This window comes from Maniola jurtina, chromosome 12 (assembly GCF_905333055.1).
Source record: "Maniola jurtina chromosome 12, ilManJurt1.1, whole genome shotgun sequence".
Classification (NCBI taxonomy): domain Eukaryota; kingdom Metazoa; phylum Arthropoda; class Insecta; order Lepidoptera; family Nymphalidae; genus Maniola; species Maniola jurtina.
Genome location: NC_060040.1, coordinates 7231897 through 7257037, shown reverse-complemented (window position 1 = coordinate 7257037; position 25141 = coordinate 7231897). Strand labels below are relative to the sequence as shown.

At 36.0% G+C, this 25141-nt stretch overlaps 1 protein-coding gene and 1 long non-coding RNA gene across 2 annotated transcripts in view; both read right to left on the bottom strand.

Annotated features, from left to right (window-relative positions):
- Nucleotides 1-25141, bottom strand: part of LOC123870389 (protein couch potato) — a 282532-nt gene that overhangs the window by 230382 nt on the left and 27009 nt on the right. The gene's annotated exons all lie outside the window — the stretch shown is intronic.
- Nucleotides 3658-24053, bottom strand: LOC123870391. The gene is made up of 4 exons (XR_006797067.1): nt 23961-24053; nt 16307-16311; nt 15478-15480; nt 3658-3669 (listed from the first exon to the last, which is right to left on the bottom strand). It is a non-coding gene; the product is annotated as an uncharacterized LOC123870391 (long non-coding RNA).

Genomic DNA, 25141 nt, shown 5'->3' with positions numbered 1-25141 from the left:
CGGTGCCGTGCACGAGTGTACCAGAATGTCGACCAGCAGGGAGAAGTGGCGAATGCTCGTGAGGCGTGTAACATCTGCCCCCCAAAACGTCACTTCATGATGACCACGACCGCTCTGCCAAGAGTGTTGCGACAAAGAAGAAGACGAGTAGTAAATGTAGAATATGTATATCTAAATATATAGGGTGTTTGGTAATTAGTATATAATGACGACACATACCCATGCTACTTTGATCTGATAAACACAATGCTGAAGTATAATGACGATATAAAATTATAAAAATTTCCTTACCAAATTAAAAAAAAAATTATGTCAAAGTTTTCATGACCCCCAACGTGCCCTAACTCACGGAGATCGTTGGCCATCTTTAGATAGGCTGAGGCCAACGATCTCAGTGAGTTAGGGCACATGAGGTCCATGAAAACTTGGTCATAAAAAAAATTAAAATTTTGTATGGAAATTTTTATAATTTTATTTCGTCATTATACTTCAGCATTGTGTTTATCAGATCAAAGTAGCATGGGTACGTGCCGTCATTATATACTTATTACCAAACACCCTGTATAAAAGGATAAGCTGACTGACTGACTGACTGATCTATCAACGCACAGCTCAAACCACTGGACAGATCGGATTGTTTGGCATGCAGATATAGCTATTATGACGAAGATATCCGCTAAGGAAGCGACGCACCGCTGCAATACTAAAGTAGGTAAAAGCGCGCATCTATGTGCGCCTCTTATCTTAATTTTTGAAGGTTATTGGTTACTTTCTCCTATTATCGGTAATTATGAGAGAATTTCAGAGAGGAAATTGAAAAGCATTATAACATGATCGTATCACTGTTTTATAACCTTTCAACCAAACCGCGTACATCTGTTAGTAATTATACAAATGGAATTGAAAATTGTGCGCTCATTTGTATGGTGCGCGTAAAGACTTGGACACACAAAGCGCGACGACTGCAGCACAATGAATGCGTGAACATTTTATACAATAAGAATTGTATGAAGCAGCAACGGGCAGCACGAGACTGCAACAACGCGAATCTTACGCGTCCTCTACATACCCTGTACCTTTACCATTTTTTGTTTACTCCTAATAGGTGGTTTTGTCGAAATAGAAATAGAGAGATGTTTTACTCAAATAAACTTTTATAAGAGGTTTTGAATCGATAAGAGAATCTGCCATTGGTTCGGAACGCCCTTCTTACCGGAAAGAACTATATTATTACTAGCCAATGCCTGCGACTTCATCCGCGTGGCTTTGGTTTTAAAAATCCCTTGGCATATCTTTTTATAATTTTTATGATAGTATTTCTACCTACACTTCAAGGAAATTTCAAAATAATTTTTAAATACATATCAAATATTGCGAAACCGGAAGGATTCGCAATATTCGATATGTATATCATACCTTGGCATATCGTCAAGCCTATCTCACTCTATAGATCTTAAACTATACCCAAGCAAAAAAATACGTCAATTCGTTGGTCTGTTGTGACGCCCAATATGGGTAGTGATTATTGCAAATATATTGAGAGGCTCCATAAGAATACCTTTTTTATTCTCTCGAAGGGAAAAATCGTCACGCCTTGTGTCTGCGTAAGCTTTAATTGTTTTCGCGGCTCCAGCGATACGAAAGCGAGATTGCATCAATTCCTAATGGAACTTTCTGTCGATAGAGTCTAGCTTGTTTATTGAACAACATCAATTTTAGCAATGAAAAAGGTTCTGCTAGTTCACAACTTTTCAATTTCAAACACTAGCAAAACATTATCTAATTGATTGCTTAAAATGTTTGGACTTTATGTTTAACCAAGTTGAAAAGAAAGTAGACTCCACGTACTTTTCTTACGTTAATTTTTTGTTTTAAATATTTATTCGTAAATTAAATTAAATAATACACGTTAAGTCTTACTTGTATTAAAATGTATACTAGGTACATGGCCATGTATAAACAGTAGTAAGCACCTACATTTATATTAATAGGGGCCTAAGATATACCAACAGAGTAAGCAGATAAACCCATATTAGAATAGATAAAATCAAACGCAGTTAGTTACATCGATATGCGTTGCTAGGCAACCATATAGGTACAAAAACCACTCGCCGCGAATTAAAAGTTGGGGAATAAATTACGTAGACCCAAAAAGTTTACCTTCCTGACGTCTGTCACTAAATAAAGCTCTCACAAACATTAGGTAGATATATTTTTGTGTCAACCAACACTGTCATAAAAGTGGACACGTTACTTGCATTTTATATGAATGCGTATGAAATATTGCCCCATGCTAATGGGGTGATCGCGTGCGGGCACACCCTTGCGTAAACAGTTTCTCGGTGTGACCACACCTTTATACGCAACATTAATAACTATTTATATTTAAGAGTGTAGTAAAAGCACTGCTTAAAAGCTATTATGAATGCCGCATTAAGCTTACACCGCAATGGCGCTTTTAAAATGTGACGGCTTTTTATATATCTGTTATATCTAGACAAAGACGAAACATCGGCGCTCCTAGGTTTGCCTAGGCCATCCTAAAAGAAGATAACTCGGCAAGTTCCTATTTTGTGCTGTCCACCAGGTTAAAAGTCTGTTGCGAGAGCATGATTATTTTTTTACTAGCTAGCGCCCGCGGCTTCGCTCCCATGGGATTTCAAAAATTCCGTGTTATTCCTTGTATCTACATTATAAAGGGAATCTCTTCGTAAAGCTTTTTAGGTCCTAGGGTTTGCGCTGGGCGTTGATAAGTCAGTGAGTCAGAACTTTTCTTTTTATAAGTTAAGAATTAAGATAGTCCTTTAGAGAATCTTCTTATTTTCCTGAATGTGGGCAATACTGACCGGTAAAATTAAGAATTCTTGATTGGTCGAGTTGCCTCTCCTAGGATTGCCAAGGCAAACCTACGTGTAGGTACGTCGGTGTTTAAGCTTTTGACAATATCATATTAGATACCTACACAATTCGTCAGAAATTTTCCATTCAACAACTTCTATTTGTTTCAGGGAACTGGAATTGTGGTTTGAAACAAAGGTTTTTAGGGTGTATATTATTTGATATTACATTCTATATTAAGGTTGGATGTATGAGAGGATTCTAAACATTTAAACAAAAGGTACCTATTTTACGAGTTTTGGAAACTTTCCAATGAAATAAATTGTAATAGTTTACTACTTACAAAACAATAAATATATCAAAAACCCCCCAACCATTGTGTGATCAATAAACAAACGAAAGCTGCGAATATCAATAAAGCATCAATATATTATACCTATTAGTTTGATAGATCAACCTTCTCCACAGGGACTGATAAAGTTTCTAGCTAATACAAATATTTGGTTACACATCTCATAGTTAGGTGTAGATGATATGTAGGTATTTACATTGTTTGTACAAGAGTGTTGGAGGTTTAAATTAAGTACATCATTTCTATGTAGAATAATACCATATAATATTACCTACTTATATACAGCAAAGTAGAAGCTTGTAGGCCTAATTTCAATTGAAAGTGGAGACACAAACAACTGAGGCATTTACCTATAGAAATTTCTAGAATACTTAGTTGCTTCAAAGCAATAGACTAGGCTAAGTCAAACAATTTCTTGGCTCTCTAGCTAAGAAAACAATCGATCTATAAGATTGATTCTAGTAACTCTAATGTAAACACTTTTATTGCGAATGCTGAGCTTGCCGCTGCGACCGAGTCACTTTTCTATTGGGAATTGGAAACGGAACAATAGAAATCTACTTTTGTGATAAATAATAGAGAACTGGAAGATGCTCGTAATTAAGTTATGTTTTGAATCCTATACAACACTCCTACTTAACTTTTGTATCGTTTTACACTACTTACCTTATCAAACTAATATTATAAGGGCGAAAGTTTGTGTGTATATTGTGTGTTTGTGTGTGTATGTTTGTTACTCCTTCACGCAAAAACTACTGGACGGATTAGGCTGTTTAGACTGGATATAGATTATACTCTGGATTAGCACATAAGCTAATTTTTATCCCCGAAAATCAAAGAGTTCCCGCGGGATTTTTAAAAATCCTACATCCACGCAAACGAAGTCGCGGGCATCAGCTAGTTAATAATATGTTTACTGTTTTAACACGCGATGAAAACGATCTATTACTAAGTAATGTCAAAGTCTATGAGAAACGGAAAACACTTATTATATCATTTCCTTCATTTATAAGTATTATAGCACTCGTAAACATAATATACAAGAGATATAAAATATTAACAACTTATGTAATAAATATGTAAATTGTAAGTACATCTATACTTTGATGGGCTACTACTTTGAGATAAATAATGTTGAGGTTAACAACTAAACATCAAAATAATGTGTATTTTAATGAGTTTATATTTTATTTTACGTTTTATACTTTAACTTCCCTGTATTGAAATAGCTTCGGGCAATCTTCTTTTTATGAAAATATCTTTGTTATAAAAGGAGACTTACTTTATGTCGGTAATTATTCACTTAGTGTACATTGCAGTAAATAAGCACCTACATTACAGTACTTATACAAAAAGTTACCCGCCGCGTTGAGTTTTTGTTTATTCGGGCTAATTACTGTGTACTTACTAGGCTAAATGAATAAACAGCACCAAGATTGCATTTTTGTACAGATTAGTCACAATAATTTCGAGAACACGAGAACACACGTGGACGAACAACAATCGCACGTCACCGTCAGCAGACTCCCAGATCGAATGCATTGTTACAGCGCATTGTCTTGTGCAATATTACTGAAATCGCTTGCGAAACGCTCGTATGGCACGTCCGTCTGGCTATCTTTTTAACTAGGGAGTTGGTGGCAGAAAAGATTAAATCCTTACCTCGAGTGCCAGAAGAATATAGTGAACGCATAAGCAAAAATTATTTCTGGCATATCCATTTGTTATACCTGCTTTACTAATTAATTAAGAATGTTTTAAATTATTGACTCGCATCTGGCACTTTTGCTATGGTACACGGACAAAACATGGAGTTTGTGTTTTATTTTCTGTACTTGTGCTAAGTAACATAATCGTATATTGATTAATATAACTAACTGATTTTCAATAACTATCAAGGCCGCCGTGGTTCAGCTCTACAGGTGTCTATAGTTAAGACATCTCATCGCCAGAAACAACTAAGTAATTAGATTTAGTTATTTGACTTTTTTTGCTTAAATTAAAAGTTAAACTAAGTATTTGATTTCTGGCTAATGGTCTTCATTACATCGTTATGTATAATATTATGTACACAAATTACCATAATGACTAAATGCCAGGTAGGGGCGTCTTAGTCTGCCAAACTATTGTTATATTTATTTTTGTGTTTTAAACTAGGTTACTAGGTCTGTGTCTGTGATTTTATAGTTCAATATTAGTTAAGACATTTTTAAAACAAACAAACCAAACTTTAAACGACAAGCTAATTGAAATACCAAAACTGCCACCAGCTCCCCAGCTATTTTGCATTGTCACGTGTTACGGAATCCGTCAATGAGAACGTTGGTCATTTCGACGAATAATGCTGTGTTAACGTCAGACAATTGCAACAATAAGAGTATGTTGTTACATATTGTGATGTCTGTCCATTTACCTTGCAGTGCGCTATTGTTATTGTATAATAGGAAAATTTTAACACATTTTCATTCTTTCTCATTTCTAATTCGCATTGGCTGCTTTATCTTCAAGTTTGTAGCATACCAAGTTAAAATATAATAATGTGTAAGTACACATACTTATACATAATTTTTCGTTTTCCTTTTAACCACCGTATGTATTATTAAGTCTTACTTGTTTTATTCAACAACTTTTATTTATATACTAAGAAAGTATATACAAATACACGTTCACGTTGAGAACCATTGTTGTTCATTAAACGAGCTTTTTAAATTATTCCGTAACTTTTCATTCATATTAAAATAAGCATTTTTACCATGGCTGTTAACTTCTTAATAGATTCGAGCTGTCGGCGTATTTTTCTTACCTGAAAAAAAAAGAAATATTGCTTTAATATAATTCTGGTAAAATACTTAATTAAAAAAATATTCTATAGAAATAAACTTATCGAAGATTACTAAAGAAATATTTTGTAAAAATCCAAGTTAATAAATAGCTGATGAATTAATAAATAATGTGTAGTTATAGGTACTATACAAACTAGGTATACACATATAGTTTTACATCTACTCGTGTGGTTTTACTATAGGTAAGGTCGCGCCTTCATAGATTTTTTCAATCCCTTGGGAGCTCTTTTATTTTCCAGAATAAAAAGTATTGTCCAAGTTGTCAGCTATCTTTGTGCCCGTCGAGCCGTGAATAGGAAACAGACAAATCTAGATACATTTTCGCATCACTACCTGACTAAACTAAACACTATCATAAGTCACATACAGCGAAAGTGTGTGTTGTTTGTTGGTTTGTCCTTCAATCACGCTGCGACGGAGAGATGGATTTTAGGGATTTTTTGCATGTATATAGTTGAAGATCTGGAGCGTGAGACAGGTTACTTTTATCCTGAAAAATCAGTCTCTAGTTAAATTCCCGCGGACGAATTCGCGGGAATCAGCTAGTTGATAAAGTTGTAGTATGGATGTGGATTATGGCATAAAGCATCAATCTGTATGGTATCAACTATCATTTACGATTTAACCCGTTGTCTATCAAACAAAAGCCGAACACGATTACGCGCTGCCGCCGCCGGGCCTCGGACATGTCGCGAGTGAATCCGAAATGAGGCAAGTAAGCAATTACGTGCTCACATTCGGGCTACATTACATGCTTGCGGGAGATTTCAAAACTGCTACCAATAGTCTATACAAACCATATGCGTATAATGCTTTACATATATACATACTTGTAAGATCCGTACTCCATCCATACCTACCTACTATAAAATGTGGAATAGTGTCTGTTTGTATACCTGTCTGTGTCTGTTTTTGTCTGTCTGTTTGTCTAGATGTATATTTGTCACCTTTTGACGGCTCATCGACTTAAAGATTTTGACGTTTGATGCCTATAGAAATAGCTTGCATTGCATGCACTTTTCGTCCCCGAAATTATAAAGTTCTCACACGATTTTAAAACCTCAATAGGTAGTACCACGTGGATGAAGTCGCGGGCATCATCTATTGGTCTACTTTTTACCCCGGAAAATAAGAGAGTTCCCATTCACATTTCATTTTAAAAAAACCTATATCCACACGGATGAAGTCGCGGGCATCAGCAAGTATGCTATCCTATTTTCATTCTAAGCCTTGCCTTAGCTGAACCCTTTTCCACTAAGTGCTAAGATAACCTCTTAAATGAAGCAATAATATTGGTAGATTTCACATTGGTAAAGGAATCCTTAGTGTATATTCATGCTAGAGCAAACGCAACGTTAACGTAGACGGTAGAGTATTACGTAATACATTTATTTACCTTCGTTACGTTGGGTGGGAGATCTCTGGTTTGTTCCCGGGAATAGTGAATACAAGTTATACGAAGTTCAAATACGATAAGTAGTTACGAGCTCTCTGTATGTATCATAACCAATTTACGGAAATAGACCGACGAAATGTCGCCAGAATACTCGAAATAAGGCAAATAAGCAATATTGCAAACCCTAGCCTGGCTATGTTACAAACTACATTTTATAAGCAATGGAAAATATCAGTGCACGGATAAAAATAGTCGAACTTTTCAATAATTCCGGAAAGCGCTTTTGAATGCCAGTAAATGTGGAATTATTTCGAAATATAATATGTATTTTTACCCGTAAATATATAATGGAAATCTGCGGCTCAATGAGAGAGCCGGCTTTTGTTTTCCAGTGATACATAAATATTAAATTGAACATTTAAAATAATGAGTTGTATTGTAAAAAATTCATTGGTGTTTTTCAGTAGAAAATAACATCAGTTTACAAACATACGTTCATGCCGTAATCCGAAAATACATAATATACATATTATTTTGTGAATTACACAATGAAGTACTTATTATAGTAGCGATACATGTATATGTATATTACGGTCTTGGTAACCATTAAATCTGGGTACCTCTAAAACAAGTGAAAGTAGGCATCTTCTTGGTAAACACGTCCCATACTTAGACCACATCATCGCTTTCCATCAATTGTGATTGTGGTCAAGCGTGTGTTTATAGTGAACAAAAAAATGTATTAAAAATATTATGTGGTTGACAAAATATCATCTTTGAACTTTACACAGTATCTATCAAAATTCTGAAAGGCCAGCAACTCATTGACAGTTCCTCACGTTCCTACTGCACGTATCTACCTAATCGCTTAACTATCTATCGGTAGTCCGCTATTTTTTTTTTTTTTAATCTATTAATCACTTATATATATAATAGGGATGGTACGGAGCTTCGGTTCCGGTTCCGTTAAGTCGGAACTTCCGATTACTATTATACTTTCGGTTCCGACTCCGGCTCCGACATTTTTTAATCGGAGGTGTGAATCGGAGGTCGAAGCATAGATAGCGGGCGAGTGCGGCGGCGTGTGCCGACCGACTGTTATGATTCGACAGGTTCATACGCGTCGCGCGGGGAATCGCCCCTCCCCCGACCCGCGCACTCAATTGTCAATTATTTTTTCACTTGTTAACGCACACGACAGCACGACACGTTCATTGGTTATATAATTTAATTACTAATTGATTAGTACATGCTACTTCGGGTTTAAATTCATTCTATTTAAACTTGTTGTTTATATGCCAATTTTGTTCATTTTTTATGTTTTATCATAAAACATAAAACTTTTATGTTACAACTGAAACTTAAAATAAAAAAAAATACTACATAATGTTTTATTTGTCCTTAAATAATAATTCTCTCTCTTGTCACCCTGCTTCCGATTCCGATTCCGACTGCGGTTCCGATTCCGAGAAAGCAAATTTAAAAACTCCGATTCCGGCTTCGGTTCCGATAAAACTGCTTCCGTTACATCCCTAATATATATTTTCTGGAGAGCAAAAAGGAAACTTAGATGGCGAATTTTCATTTTAGTATTTAGAAAATACTTGCAGTATGCATTAAATTATCTGCACCCAGGAGATTGTCCTAACTTAGTAAATGCTGTATTATACTCTTAGTAGCAAAATCCGTGTGATCAGCCCGTTGTTGTTAGCAAAACAATGCGTGGGATTCTAAGAACAACCACGTCCATTTTAGGACACAAGTATTATTATGTTCCTCCTATGTTGTTACTTGTCAATGTACCTACTAACTTTTATTATGCAATATAAAAGCAACTATAACATTATTTAAGTGATATATGTAAACTTCGGTAATTATCCGTCTATTAATAAACTTTTAGCACTAGTTTTAACCTTAGTGAATACTAAAATAGGTGATACACGTTAAAGTACCTACTTACCATAATAATGGTACATGGTTGATTTTTATCTCCTTCAGAGTTTCAGTTGTGCGTCAAATTTTTACAACACGCTCAAACTCAACGTTTAATATAAACATTTAAAAAATACTTAAGCCCCTTGCATACATTGGCCTAACACTCAGCGAAAATATTCGGATAACGTGAGCACTTGTATCCTACATTTTGCGACATGCGATAGAGCTGGCTGGCTTGCTGGCGGTGTCGTTTTCGGTGCAACTCAATTACTATAAATCTTGACGCAATTCGCTCGTCGTGTTGGTTAACATGAACTAGGCCTAGGTAAGAAGCTGTCAAAAACGTTACAAGTTGTAACCAAACAGTGAACACCTGCCAACTCTGATTACATCCGACCTTGATCACTCGTTGTGGGAGCTATAATTCCGATTGTAATTCTTCGTACACACGCTGTTGCTTGCACAATGAATATTATTATAAGCCGCCCAGAGCTAGAGCACACTGATAACATCTCTACTGTTATGATATTACGAAACAAATACGCAGCGGAATAATATTAGGACCATAAAAGTGCCAACGGGATTATTTAAAACAGAATGATCCATGTTACTTAATATTATAAATGGGAAAATGTCAGTCTATTTGTTACCCTTTCACGGCCCGTCCCTTTAACTGATTTTGAGAAAACTTGGCACAAAAATAGTTGCATCCCGGAGACGGACATATATGCTACTTTATTAGTCTTCCGATATGAGCGATGTGTTGTTCAGATTTTTCTCATTTTATAACTAAATAGTTCCCACTGGAATAGTCATATTAGAATTAACCTGGATCTATCCAGGTACTTACAATTTTTTTTATGAGTAACTAGGCAACTAGACATATAGGTATAGTTCGGGACAGGTTGAGATGGCAATCGGAGTATGGGGCGGGGAACGCCCCGCACACCCGCACGTCACCCGCGCTCGCCCTCATCGAGTTAGCGCGGGGACTGTGCGGGTGTGTGAGGCGTTCCCTCCCCGATTGCCATGTCAACCTGTCGCGTAGTATTTATCTCGATATTTTGTTTTACGAGAGTCATAAACAGTTCAGTTTAACGATATGCAAATGTACGTTTTGGCTAAACAGTTTACGAAGGTTAAAACGTACAAGGTAACAGATATTAACACGATAAAGGATGCTGCAACCGCTGAACGTAAACCGCGAAGCTGTATAAAGTTTAGATTTTATGACGTCATAACACCCTGTATTATCGTAGCCTCGTTTTAAATATGACTCGTAATATCTAACTGTGTATTTATAAAGAAAACTTTTGACGTATCAAAAGTAAAGCCGGCAACGCATTGGAGGGTTCTCTGATGCTACAAATGTTCATGGGCGGGCGGTAATTACTTAACACCTGTCCTGGTGACCCGCCTGCTCGTTTGGTTGTTATTTATACTTTAAAAAAAGCTCAAATCGTTATATCTAGAAACTCGAAATGTTTTAGACAAAACCTATAAACCCTCACTAAAGGTGAACGCACACTTATCCGAGTCGAACGCGTCGAACGAGCCGAACAAAACGAATTTTAGAATCCTGTATATGAAATCTCATGAAACCTCGTACACTTCCCCGCGTCGAATCGTCCGAATCGGAAGTAGATTTCATATAGAGAATAATTCTAAAATTCGTTTCGTTCGACTCTTTCGACGCAGCTTCGGCTCGGATAAGTGTGCGTTCACCTTAAGACAGGATTTTGAGAAAGTCAAACGAGATCTTTAAAAACCTTAATCCACGTGGATAATATTGAAAATACCTAAAAATATCTATAAAATATGAAAATTAAATACTGCTGACAGACATATCAATTGATATGTACTTATAGCTCAAACCACTGAGTCTAAAACTTGTGGGTACGATATTTTGCGCATTGTTGCTCTTTTTATTTACATATTTATATCTCTACCTTCCCATATAAATAGGGTGCATGAGGAATGTATCAATAATTATAATATATCATTGGTGGAATTTATGGTAGATAGGGTAGATAGGTATGTAGTAGTGGTGTCAAAAAATAATTTATCTATAATACATATTCAATATAAAAAAATATTCAGGATATTAGATATTCCTTAAACCCCATATTTAATATAAAATTTTTAAAGCAATACATTTTCTATTAGTAATTGCTTTTAAATTTGACGAGGCGTTTGCCAAAGATAGACCTACGATCTACGTCACACGATATCAGTAGCGAATATCATACGCGATAAAATATTATATTCTGTCGCTACGCGTTGGTTTTTAATTCGTTTGGAATATCGCCCCTCGGTAGTTTCATTTATCAAATAGATTCTTTCGATTTTGCTATTCAATCAGGACAGTAGTTTTATTTATTTGTGAACTTGGTTGTGGGTGAATACTGAATGTAAATAATATCATATTTCGATATTCGGAGTTGATATTATCACAGATTAGGTTAGTTACTTGATTTTGTAGATTTGTGACGCGCATATTTGTTATTATAGGTTAGGTACGTAAATTGTATTGGTCTTTTTGGAAATGTGTGTGTTTGTGTGGTCTCATGATGGAACCGGGTGGGCATAGTGGATTATATCCAGGGTCTCATGATGGAACTGGGAGGTAGCCATAGGAACCGAGTGTCTGTTATAACTCCGGCGTGCTTGGAGCTTGGGTTGTTCGATTTTTGTATTAGTTTTAGCCGTGATGAAGGCTAAAATAAAAACTCGTTATTAAAACGATTTTTAAATAGGTAACTGGGTAAACTTATCTACTTTTTGTACCTTCTTGACATTTCTTTATCATTCCAATTGTTTTTAATTTTGCATAAATACGTAGGTAGGTATAGGTACCTAGGTATTTAGAGTAAAATTATTACCATATACTATACGTCTTTCGGGATTTCTTTATTGTCATGCTTTTTAGGGTTCCGTATCTGAACCTGAAGGGTGCTAACAAGGAATACAGAATCTATTATTTATTTTTGTGAAGCTTGTAGGTACTTATTGAAGTAAAGGTTTACAAGTGCCTTTGAAATTTGTTGGTACTAGTATATCGTGTTAGGTACTATTTTTATTACTTGAGTGTTATTGAAATGGAGACCCGTGCTCAGTAGTGCGCCGGCGATAAGTTCTCACTTCTTTTTAATGATTCTTATAAAAAAAAAAATGAAAAGAAATAATTTAAGTATAAAAATACAAAATAAAAATTATTTGTTTTTTTAAAGTGATATAATATATTTCTACAGAACCTCCTCCGACACCTCCCAGACGTCGCTTTTAAGGTGGTAATCTGTATAATGGTTCGCTAGGGGTGAAAGCAACAGAAAAACAGGTGCAAGCGATTCTCGACCTTATTGACGGTAACGAGAAAGTTGTTATTTTGTCATATTCTTGCTCAGTATCATTCATAGATTGCTAATATGTGGTTTTCTGAAATATGTCAATAAGGTTGAAAATCGTTTGCATGCAAGTTTCTGCTTGCGGCTTTTTTTTTGATAGTTAATATATTTTAACGTAAAAAATATTCAATATTTTTCTGTAACAAACATTAATATTATGATATAGGAATCTAACCATATTTGACACCTCTAGTATGTAGGTGCTCCTACTAAAATTGTTTATTTAACCAAAGTTAGAATCAACAGGAGGGATTTCGATTATATAGCATTGATTACGTCGAAGTTTCGAAATACAAACAGGAGGTGATGAGAGGAGCACTATTCTGTTGAATATCCTAGATACCATAAACAAAGCCCCCCTTTCAGTTCGCTGCGAATCTACGATTATTTATAAACAATATTTTCTCAATAAAGTGGTGAACTATTTTATGGATCCCTTGTCTCGAGGGCGTGAGCCCACAATTTCAGCAACAAAACACATAAGGGATCGCATTTACATAATAAGCCGAGCCCGCATGGGGAACGCATCGATATTCTGATTTTCTTTATTATTTCACCTCATACAAACCACACCGAATTATTTTTCAGTTAAGTAAAATAACGAAAACAATGAGGTCGTTACGCTTTCATAAGTTATTTGTGAAATTATTATTTACAAACAAGTGTAAATTAAAAATTTATAACACCCCCGACAAGTGAAGGTTACAGTAACTAGAAAAGAGCTGTTAACTTTCAAACGGCTGAACCGATTTTCTTGGATTATAGCTAAGAACACTTTCGATCAAGCCATCTTTCCAACAAAAAAAAACCTAAATTAAAATCGGTTCATTAGTTTAGGAGCTACGATGCCACAGACATATACATAGATACACACGTCAAACTTATAACACCCCTCATTTTGGGTCGGGGATTAAAAATGATTTTATTGAGGAACTGGAATCTAAATTTTTTAAACTAGCTATACCTACGTTCCAAAATGCAAGTAGCCAACGTTGGCCTTGTAGCTGCATTAGGTACAGTGCAATGGTTACGGGCAGGTCATGTATAAGGTATATAAATATACCGTATTTGATCTCCATATGTCAGATGAATACTAACTATCTCATGGGCATCATCTGTTACTTTTGGATTCCCGAAAAGTTCGTGAATTTCAACTTGCGGATTAAAGAGACCCAGAAGAGAGTTGTAAAAAAAATTGGACGGAATTTACTCAGGCGTGGGATTATGCAAGTTGGATTACATAAGTTAAGGACTAATTACTTAGTAAAAATTATAAACTTTTCCGACTGCCAGTTTGCACTGGGCCAGCGTGGCAGACTATGGCCTAAATCTTCTCATTCTGAGAGGAGACCCTTGCTCTGTAGTGGGCCGGTGAAGGGTTGATCATGATGATGATTAAAAACTTTTCCAGACAACAAAGCTTCACTATTATGAATCAGAAATAATGAAAACACTGCATTGGGCAGCTCGGTGTTCTATTTCTTGAATTTAACAGTAATTTCTCTGCAAAGGTCCTGATGAGAGCATAAAATAAAACGAAATGGTCAGTCGGCATCCAGCGACACAGCGTTGGTCGCTCGCCAACTGTCGGCAGACATCGATATTGGTCCGAGAGCCCGTGGGAATTTTCGAGGAAGTGCTTGATTACAGCTTAAAGCTGGCCTTTTCCGTTTAAACCTTGTTTAGGTAAATTAGACCTGACAGCCGGATAATGGATAGGTTCGCGATCATAAGATTTTTAGCAATACTTCTTATTAGATAAAGTAAAAGTGATATATGTACGTGTAAAAATATGCAAATTACAAAGTTGCGGACGATACTGACCTGAACACCTAACTGAACCTGATGGGTGACAGGCGTGTTTATAGTGATTTATGGAAGAATGCCACAAAAGTTATGTTTTACGCACTACACTAATTTCATGACATGTATGTTAAGACGTGTTGTTGCAATGGCAGATGATTAGGGCAGTCAGAATAGTTACCTAACACAATTTTTAATATCGTAGTTAGTATCGTAATAGAAGGATTCTATCTAGCTCCTAGATAGAATCCTTTCATAATTTTTAATATTCTAGATTCTAGGATATTAAAAATTATGAAACAATCACGGACTAGCTGGTAGGTCTAACTAGCTTACCGAAATCAAGAAACGAAAATGACCACTCTTTCCTACCAATTTTCGGATTTTAATTTCCGAATTTTATCAAGCGCTTCCTCAAAAGTTTCTACAGGCTCCCCGGCCATATAGGTACGACGGACCACATGAAATAACGTAATTTTGTGCAATTTCAACCTTTACGCCATCTGATATAAGATCTACCGATACACATGTATACTGTACGTAGTATCGACGCATCGTTAAGGCACTGCACACACTACAGATCATTGAGCCACGTTCTTTGAGTCGCTGTCGGTAAATAAGCTGATTAGATTGCATATCGCTCTCACTCAGAAAATAATTGGTGGAAAATCTTTAGCTTACGTTGATGTGACTTTCTGTATCCTATTTAGTTGTGTCAACCAGTGAAGTCTCTGACTCGTACTTGGCCAGTATTTTACTATAAACATCTATATACATTTATAAAATTTTAACCTGACGCAAATCGCGCGAACTATTAAACAACCGCAGTACACGCGTGGCTTAATTAATCGAACTGGTCACAGTTTGTTTTATTTCCCAACGCCACCAATTACACTTAATTGGCACTTCCTATGCTTTGGGGTAAAAATAGCGCACACAACACAACGCGCAGTGCGCTGTGCGTGTTACTAAGTACCTAGCACAGTCGGGGATCCAGGCTTGGGTAGACAAAACGCGGAACGTCATTGTACTTATCCATCGCGGTTTCTATACGGTAATACATACAAGGGACTTTATGACATAGCTTTAACAGCGTCTCCCTGTAACTCACTCTATACTATCGTTCTTATTTAAATATTACCCAATTAATATTAAACTCGATGTATGAAATTGAATTTAAAAAAAAACTTATACTTAAGGAATCTTTGGACGTACTTAATTTTGTTATTCATTAATTTTTAGTGCTAGCAGTTTCCGTAAAAAAAGACAACATTTTTCATTTGGGACGAAAACATTCGAGTAATGTAAGGCAGCCATGATACAGTGGAGCTACTTGTAAAGAAAACATAAATAACAATACAATGAGACTCGGCAGTGGGACGCACTTGGAGAGACGCGTTGCGTTGAATTTTAATGACGTTCGAGACAAACTTGTGCACAATCTACTCGTATCTACTGCAAACTACGACTGGCGACATCTTTGAGATGAGCGCACAAAAGTTGTAAAGAAACGTGAGCTTTTTGCCGCACATTATTATAAAAAAAGACGTATAGTAAACATTTGCATGGCGTTTACAGTTTAATTTACGTTCCTTCAGATGCTAGAGATACTCGTAATAATGATGTGTGCTTCAGAATTATTTCTGTATGAGTTGCTAAGAATCGGTAACACGCTGACTAAGTATTAGTTAATACGCATTTCTGATTAAAAACTCAATATGAATAGTCGTAACACTCTTACTATATTCAGCTCTACATGTTATATCAACTTTTCAAAATTAGCGTAGCAAAAATTTTGTTTAAAAACTTTTCCTTATTATCCAGCCAGTACGCAAAGTCCCTTCATATTGTATTCAACGCGGCGCTATAAATCATAACACCTTTTGTGAGCGTCGACGTCCGCACGCCGCGCCCGGATGATCTCTGGATAAAGCTTAATGCTGGTCATATTACTTTTGTTAGGACTACTACTTTAATTATGATCTCTTTGTTATAAACTAGAAAGAATATTTAATTTGAAACGTAGGTAAGTAACAACAAAAGATTAGTTAGAATAAACATTAAGCAGCAGCGACCGCCAGCGGCTTGGTCCCGTGAGAATTTTGAAATATCTGGCCATATTCCTTGTCTACATTATGAAGGAACCTTGGTGTAAAATTTCAGCTTTTTGAGTCTAAGGAGTTGGGCAAGGCGTTGATGAGTCAGTCGGTAAGTGTGGTCATGACTTTTCTTCTTATATAAGTGGCATTTAGATTTTTTTAAAGAATGCTATCCAAGTATTAGACAATTATTCCTTTATTTTCCAACTAAGAGCCTGCGATAAGTTAGCTCCGGATATTGTCTTATGTTGGCATTCAAACCTACGTCCTCTAGGTCTTATAGCACTCCCTAAACCGATGAGTTTAAAGATTAGCCATTTTACTGTCGAAAATGCACAATTTTGTCCACAAATATTTGAGATTGTTTCATCTATTCTAGTCTAGTCTCAGGGATAATTATTACCTACTAAACAGAAAATTAAATGACTCAGTTAATTGAAAAAACATTAATTATATTTTTTAATCATTTCGCTTTATCACACTATCACACTAATATTATAAAGGCGAAAGTTTGTGTATGTGTGTGTGTGTGTGTGTATGTTTGTTACTCCTTCACGCAAAAACCACTGGACGGATTTGGCTGAAATTCCAAATGGAGATAGATAATAATACTGGATTAGCACATAGGCTACTTTTTATCCTGGAAAACCAAAGAGCTCCCACGGGATTTCAAAAAACCTAAATCCACGCGGACGAAGTCGCGGGCGTCAGCTAGTATGAAATAATTTTGTTGTGCAATAGTTTTATGGACTTATTAAATAATAATGATATTGAACCATAAAATAATGCTATCAGTCTAGGAATATTGTTAAGCGTTTGGTTTCTTTGTTCTCATAAGCCGGTCAATATGCAAAGTGGCCTCATATTGTATTCGATGTAAATGTTAGCACCTTTTTTGGACAGCGACTTCCGCGCGTCACTACCGGATAATCATGAAACCATCTGGGATTTGAATCTATCAATGACAACGAACAACGTATATAGACTACTAGATGATTCCCGGGACTTTGTCTGCGTGGATTTAGGTTTTTTATAAATTCTGTGGGAACTCTTAGCTTTTCCAGGATAAAAAGTTACTTGTGCTAATTTCCGGAGCGCAACTCTTCATCAAATCCCGTAGGAACTCTTTGATTTTCTAAGATGAAATTTTCAGCCAAAACCGCAAAATGCAGTCATACCTATTGTGTAGTGTAAATAAAATGAAACAAACAACTAGACAGCACAAACTCAAGTTTTTTATCGGTATAATTTAGAATGTGTGAACATTCCTTAATATTTATTTGGAAAGCCAAATTATCACGTTTTAATCCTATTTGTTATAGCAACCAACAACGTGTCCGAAAGTAATACAATTAATGTTAAAATCAAAAAGCTTTGTTACTGGCACGTGAGATTTAATTTATAGGGCGGATTCTGGATACCGACCCCGGTGTATAGCCGACAGTGAATTAACATCACAATAATCACAATGAGGAAGCTGTTAAACTTATGTTATATCCCATGTGTGATTTATTTTTCTGGATAAAAGAAACTGCACACGACCATAAGGATGCCTTCAAATTACAATTATTCGACTTGCCTCTAGTTTATAGGCAGCTTAAGGTCTGACGCATATCCATGGAATAGAGTGGAGCGGTTTATAAAGCTCATCGAAAAGTTAGAGATGCTTGCCCAGGAGCGAACATCCGACCCTCTTAATAGGAAGCCAAAACCACTTCTCAGCCCTTCTCTAGATGATGCTGATTCACTCTGGACTTGAAGATGTCCATTTTAGTTAGTTTTAGTAGATTTTGTGGTAAGTATACGATCAGCTTAGTGGTATTTCTAAAGGTCACAACTTACATCTTATTGATTGATTTTTAACTAGATTATGTGCTTAATATACTATTAGCTTACATACGCGATTTTGCGCACGTTTTTTAGCACACCTTTACACAATGTACCTAACTATCGCGTGTAACAATGTTTTAGCAAATTGGCTTCGTGGCATGTGTAGATAACATTCTCGTAAGAATTTTTATATAGGTACGTTCTTACTTCGTATGTAGTTTATTCACGATTCTAACAAAATGTTCTTATGCTAGTGGAATCTAGTCCAAAACATTATGGACCTTATCAAACTCTATTAAATAAATCAGATGTGTTCAGTACAGCTTTTCTTTTTATATACTACTGCTAGTGGGTACTAAATGTAACCGAAGTTTTAATAATGAATAAGATGGATATCCGAACTTCTGAAGTATAAGTAAACCATAGAAATGCATTCCTATCCATACTTATACTAGGTACAAATGCGAAAGGTCTAGGTTTCCACGGCCCATCCGTTCAACCGATTTTAACGAAATTTGGTAGCCTAGAAAATCTAAGAGTTTTTATACGATTTAAAAAAACCTAAATACACGTTGATGAAGTCGCGGGCATCATTCAGTACCTTCATTATTTGTTAATTCAGTCAGGATATCACAAGCGTTTTCACAAAGTAGGTGTATATGTTTTGTAAATATCTACGCTGCTTATTCACGAGCTAAATATAACAATGATACGTTTACTTATAAAACAATTCATATCATACTTAATAATCAGCAGCCGTTAATAATTAAGTACTCAAGCTGCATATTGAATCATCATCAATAACGCAAGGCCTTGTGTATCTAGGTCTCACATAGCGCTGACCAAATTGACCGCATAAACCGATCAAATATGTATCCAATGTGCCAGTACAGCAATGCAAGTATAGTACGGTCTAGTGGGACCGGTATATCAATTGTTACGGTGGCCGAGCAACATTGACCAAAACCAAAATCTAAGACGGACTATAGGTGGTCGGATGCACATTGAAGCACTAACACTATCCGCGTTTACTACAGGACCGATGCAATTCTACATCTATACAATATTATAGTTACATGTGAAAGCGTCTGTCTGTCTGTTACCTCTTCACGGCCCATCCGTTTAATCGGTTTTAACGTAATCGGTAATAACGGTAATTTAGTGCAGAGATAACTTACTTCCCGGAGAAGGGCTATTTTTATCCCGGACAGTCAGAGTTCTCACGAGATTTTTATTTATCCTACATGAACGAATGTACGATGGACATCGTCTAGTAATAATATATACCTAATACCTAGTACGCACTACGTTTAGAAGTTGCACTCCTTAGATCTTGATCAAAGGCATCTTACTATTCATAATTTATACGAGATACTTTTTTATTACACGTATAGATATTGGCAGACATTATGGAGAACTCTCGGGCATATCGGTTTCCTCACTTTTTCCTTCACCGTTAAATCAAGTGACACTTCATTCCTTAAAACGTACCTAGGTAACTCCGAAACGTAAGAGGTGCCCGGGATTGAACCAATGACCTCCCGAATAGGAGGCGGAGGTTATAACCACTAGACTACCACGGCACTTTATTTATTATACTTGTCACACTATACTAGTATCTTAATATTACGATACCGTGTTGCAATAAGTAACGATTGCGCATGCAAATGATCGCACTGGTTAAGCAATAACTACTAGTGCTCTGGTTACATATAAAGAAATTAATAGTACCTACGTCTCTGCGTTAAGATCACTGATAAAATATTTAAATCAAATATGTATCAAACACATCGCCGCATCACCTTGAGCATAATAATATTGTACGCTCAACTGACACAAATAAATTCACACACTTGTTTATGTTATGAGTTTATCTATTATCTAGGTATGTACTTACTAATCAGGGTACTCAGGTATTTAATCAAAAAAGCTACCACTGTACACCCTTTGATTGCCAATTGTTGAATAACTAGATGATCTAATAATGGCTATAATTAAATACGTAAACTTAAAATTTCGATAAAGACTGAAGCTTGAAACTAAAACAGCGATGTGGTAAACACACATCAAAATCTGTTAAACGGATCTGTGAAGCCAGCAGACAGACAGACAGACACATTCTCGCATTTATAATATATGTTTGAATTATGTTCTAAATAATCTATCAAAAATCTCATATGATAACGCATGATTAAATACAGAATTAAATCGCACTAACACAATTATTATTAAATTCAACGGTTAGTTTCTATCAAATTAGGAAATTCATTTTCGTTCACTGTTCGTTAATATCAGATACGTAATACCGTGGAACAAAATACATTTTTAACGAGATTCCGAACGATTTTAGAGATTAAACACGCCATTTTGAAATAGGATTCATAAATAATAATCAGTTCACATTTATTCCACTCCAGTAATCCAGTAAGTTCGTTCCCGGGAAAGACTGGATCAAAATGCTTTATTCCAGTAGCGAAATAGCGCTGGATTATACGGTATACCACTTTGTTAAGGGTTCCGTAGCCAAAGGGTGCCTACTGCCTACGGTACGCTATTGCTAAGCCTTCGCTGTCCGTCCGTCCGTCCGTCTATCTATCAGCGGGTTGTATCTCGTAAATCATAATATTTAGAGCGTTGAAACTTTCACAGAATATGTACCTATTTCTATTGCCACTATAAAGACGCCAGGAAAATTAATAAATACATTTGACGATTTAAAAGTATCTATGAGTAAAAGTTTATTTGAATATAAAAATCTTTCTGTTCTGTTCTACTATATTCTAATGTCTATAGAAAATGGGAACAAATTCAATGCATTGGAAGTAGATAGGAATAGCGGGCCACGACGGCTCTCTGGCAAGTATGTAATTACATCGTAAGCAATTATCAAGTGCAGTACTTATGAGTAGGTACGTACAGCGAAACATATTAGAGCAGCTGTGGCGAATTCTTGCACATCAATGTTTTATTTGCTTGTGAATTTCCATCGGTATTAGATATGACTCATGTTTTTATTATTGTTCTTCAAGTGTCTAATAAAATGAAATTCACATAGCCACAGTTCAATTCCGATAAGAAAATGTCTCCCACAAATTCTTCAAAGGTTAATGTTTAAAATATTAAACTTGTTACGTAATAGGTAGTTTGTAGTGGATCTATAGTCTCAAGAAGGTGAACGAGGAGACAGAGGCATAGTGGTGCTCTTGAAAGTGCTCATATGCAGCAGCGGATGCTTGTAAGCTGATGAATAAATGGATTATCCATTAAGTATAGGTAATTAAGTAGAGCATGATAGGAAAAAGTATGTCACTCTTTCAATTCATATAACATTAAAGGGAATTTGAAAAGCAGCAATCAAGAAAGCAAACAAAATAGAAATACCAGACGGAAGAGGGGCCTTGGTAATGATTTATCTTAGAGAAGAGCTATTGAAAACAATGTACGTAGGTACCTTATCTTGCGGAAACACAGTCCGTTAGTAAACCGAGCTGTAATTACATTGTAATTATAAAGTTCGAACGCTGAGCGCAGCACATTAGAGCAGCTGTGGGTTCTTATCCGTTATAGGTAGGTATGTAGTGTGTGCGAAATTGCTACCATCAGCAAAATGTAGATTGATATTACATTCTGATATAAGCTTTTAGTTTATCAGTCAACCCAGTGTGAACCAGACAAAAACGTACAAAGGGCATATTATCTTAGACTCATCAATTTGTCTCATTCAAGTTATGGGGGATTTTAAAAATATATGTTTGTACTGTCCTGAACTTATGTTTGTATGTTTTGTACAGCAAGCCATTCTCATTGGTCAACTGAGAACACATTGTAGAAAGTTTCTCGAAAGCTTGTGATTTTTATCAAACGCATTGGTCAATACGATCTCTGAGCGTCTGTGGGGGTATTCCTACATGTGTATCAATCACTATTCGTTTTTTCGGCTGCATGTTGTCCCCGCGTATTGTACCTACTTACAGTAACTGCTTTATCGAATAATAAAAAATGAGCCTTAAAATGTTTTGTTTGTGACTGTACCTATAAGTATGAAGTTAGTTTTAACTTTAGAACGATCGGAGGCGCATGGCACTATACTAGACGGTGAGATTAATAGTGAAACTGAACAGGTTTTTGCCACATTATTCGATAGAAAAATAGAGCCATATCTAATCAGCCGTGCCTTACATCACCTGAGATGAAATCCATCACGACAAATTGCAGCGGTCGACGCGACGAGAATCGTTTCACTGAGTTACACCATGGAGCAGCAAATAGATACGTCAGGCGTTACATATAAATTACACATAGTTTATTCACGGCTTACCTATACCTATTTATATATAAATAACTGTAAATGTAAATAATAAACCATGAATAATCAGAGTATAAAGACACATAAGTTTGGAACTTGGAGCTGCGCCATTATGATAAAAATAACGATAGTATTGACAGAGTTAAAGCAGGTCCAGCGCCAATTTACTGAATGATATAAAACAGGATTAGTTAACTCGTAGGTGCACCAATCAGCAATCCTAGCACCAAAGTTTAACAGCTTTAATGGGAAGATCACAATCACCTTGGCAGATACTGTAGCTAATTTTCTTGCACACTAAACTAAACTAAGATGACAGGGCTAAATGTATTTCTATTCCTTTTAGAATGCTGCCCGTGGATAAAAATAGCACCAGATTTAGGACCCGTTTGTTCTTATTTCACTAATCGCAATAGTCCTTCCTGAACAGTGGCAGCAATTACAACTATTGCGATTATCACAATGAACAACGTAATCACAACATTCATGCTAGCCCGCTAAGTTGAGGATATTTTGTGGGACATCACTAACTCTACGAAATACGACAACTCTCTGGTGGCGTTCATCACCACGCTACGCTCGATTACAACCGGGTACGCGGCAATATTCATGACCCAGTGTTGCCAGTTTAATATTCAAGTGTCGCCTGACAGCGGCGCACGCTTTGCCGTAATAAAAGCACGCTCCGACGCTTAACGAGCAGTGCTAGACCGATGAGCTCCTCCGTATTTCAAACAAGTCGGCCCGTACGTGACCGCTGCGAGGCTACATCTTAATTTCTGCGGTAATGTTGAGATTGTGAATTATTACAGTTGATAATGCTACATGTCGGTGGGTATTATGGCTCTCGGGCAAACTTTACATAAAACATTGTTAGTGCAGGTCTTAATAAAGTCTTGGAAACAAACAACGCGCAGAAACCAATGTGCCCAGCGAGGATCCTAGCTATAGTCCTTTAGGTATACAGTTCATTATTTATTTATTTACAAAATATAGTTCGTTGTATATAGCTGATGCCCACGACATCCGCGTGAATTTAAATTTTTAAAAATCGAGTTAGAATTCTTTGATTTTTCTAGGATAAAAAGGCCGCGATTACACGTGTAAGTTTTACTCAGGTAAGTAAATTTTTCAACTTACGTACGATCAACTACTTAGTAAAGAGTGTTTGCATTAGTAAATTTATTGAAGTTAATTACGTAAGCTACTTACCTGTGTAAAACTTACAGGTGTAATCGCAGCCTAATGTCACTCTCCAAGTCTTAAAAAATCACGTCGACCAATTACTCCGTTGCAGTGTGATTGAAGGACAAACTAACAAATAAACGGGCTTTTGCATTTATAATATTGGTAGTGATTCGTGTACTACAAAGTGTTATTCGTGGAATCACTGTTGCGGGTAGCTGCCGTTGTGATTTGAGTCCATCCACTTCGTCAGCGGAATATTAGTAATCCAATTCACTTTGATCCCTCCATGCCACGCATGTTGTTACTAAGCAAAGTTAAAGCTGGCCTCAGCTCTACATCGCCTCTTGACAAGCAAACTGATTTATTCTGCACCCTGCAGCATACTCGTAGCGTAGATGTATTGTAAGACTGTACACAGAAAGAATATAAAGTGCACATTCTTTATCGGCATTGCAACAAAATCATACACGTACCAAAGTACCTACCTACAATATTTTGAACTTCCTAAATAGTTGATGTTATTTCTATATACTGTTCTTTTAGTAGTAGATTCACTTGACGATTCAAAAGCACTTGAAAAAGTTTATTAGAATAAAAAAAAACATTTCTATTTCAATTTTTATCATACCTATCAGATGAAGTAGATATAGGAATGTCAGTGCACATAAAAACTATATAAAATTCTTAATTATGTAATAAAATCTAGAATATACGAAGTTTAAAAACAAGCACAGTGAGGCTAACAAAAACATTGAGATTTTATTTCCAATTTAAATATACCTGAATACAAGTAAATGTAATATGCTGCCTCTCAAATTAGTAATTACGACATGCCTCAGCAAATTCAGACAAAATTAATTAATTTATAGAATGGAAGATATTCGTAATTTAAACACTCGGTATGCTTTGAATACATCTAGTAAACCTGCATTGCTGTAATAATAAATTTCAACATTTTCATAATAAATAACTAGAAATTGAAAAACTTCTCTTGAATTTCTCATGAACGATTTATTACAAACAGCGTACCTACCTACAGGAGATGAAAAAATAGGACTAGGACTATAGTAAATTTTAGCACTGGACATGAATGATTTATAAAGTCATTTTTCTCCAATGATCTTCATCTTTAAATGAAACCAATCTG